Source organism: Arachis hypogaea, chromosome 16, assembly GCF_003086295.3.
Source record: "Arachis hypogaea cultivar Tifrunner chromosome 16, arahy.Tifrunner.gnm2.J5K5, whole genome shotgun sequence".
Classification (NCBI taxonomy): Eukaryota; Viridiplantae; Streptophyta; class Magnoliopsida; order Fabales; family Fabaceae; genus Arachis; species Arachis hypogaea.
The window spans coordinates 106,262,349-106,263,427 of record NC_092051.1 but is presented as its reverse complement, the minus strand read 5'-3'; the positions used below and the strand labels follow the sequence as shown (position 1 = coordinate 106,263,427).

The 1,079-nt window shown below is 41.4% G+C and overlaps 1 non-coding gene across 1 annotated transcript; it reads left to right on the top strand.

Moving 5' to 3' along the window:
• The first annotated feature begins 507 nt into the window (after nt 1-507).
• Nucleotides 508-615, top strand: LOC112761284 (small nucleolar RNA R71). The gene has a single exon (XR_003181685.1). It is a non-coding gene; the product is annotated as a small nucleolar RNA R71 (small nucleolar RNA).
• The last annotated feature ends 464 nt before the right edge of the window (nt 616-1,079 follow it).

Sequence of the window (1,079 nt, the reverse complement as noted above, 5' to 3'; positions counted from 1 at the left end):
GCTATTGCTAAACCTGTTTCTTCCACCACTATTAAAGCCTTGTTGAGGCTTTTGATCCTTCCATGAGAGATTTGGGTGATTTCTCCATGATGGATTGTAAGTGTTTCCATATGGTTCACCCAGGTATTTTAACTCTGCTATTGCAGGGTTCTCAAGATCATAAGCTTCTTCCTCAGAAGATGCCTCTTGAGTACTGTTGGATGCAGCTTGCATTCCATTCAGACTCTGAGAAATCATATTGACTTGCTGGGTCAATATTTTATTCTGAGCCAATATGGAATTCAGAGTATCAATTTCAAGAACTCCCTTCTTCATAGGCGTCCCATTACTCACAGGATTCCTCTCAGAAGTGTACATGAACTGGTTATTAACAACCATGTCAATGAGTTCTTGAGCTTCTGCATGCGTTTTCTTTAGGTGAATGGATCCACCTGCAGAAGTATCCAATGACATCTTTGATAACTCAGATAAACCATCCTAGAATATATCCAGGATGGTCCATTCTGAAAGCATGTCAGAAGGACACTTTTTGGTCAGCTGCTTGTATCTTTCCCAAGCTTCATAGAGGGATTCACCTTCTTTCTGTCTGAAGGTTTGAACATCAGCTCTAAGCTTGCTCAGCTTTTGAGGAGGAAAGAACTTGGCTAAGAAAGCCGTGACCAGCTTATCCCAAGAGTTCAGGCTGTCTTTGGGTTGAGAGTCCAACCACACTCTAGCTCTGTCTCTTACAGCAAAAGGGAAAAGCATGAGCCTGTAGACTTCAGGATTTACTCCATTAGTCTTAACAGTATCACAGATCTGCAAGAATTCAGTTAAGAACTGAAAAGGATCTTCAGATGGAAGTCCATGGAACTTGCAGTTCTGCTGCATCAGAGAAACTAGCTGAGGTTTCAGCTCAAAGTTGTTTGCTCCAATGGTAGGAATGGAGATGCTCCTTCCATGTAAATTGGAATTAGGTGCAGTAAAGTCACCAAGCATTCTCCTTGCATTATTGTTGTTGGGTTCGGCTGCCATCTCCTTTACTTGTTCGAAATTTTCAATAAGGTTGTCTCTGGATTGTTGTAATTTAGCTTCTCTTA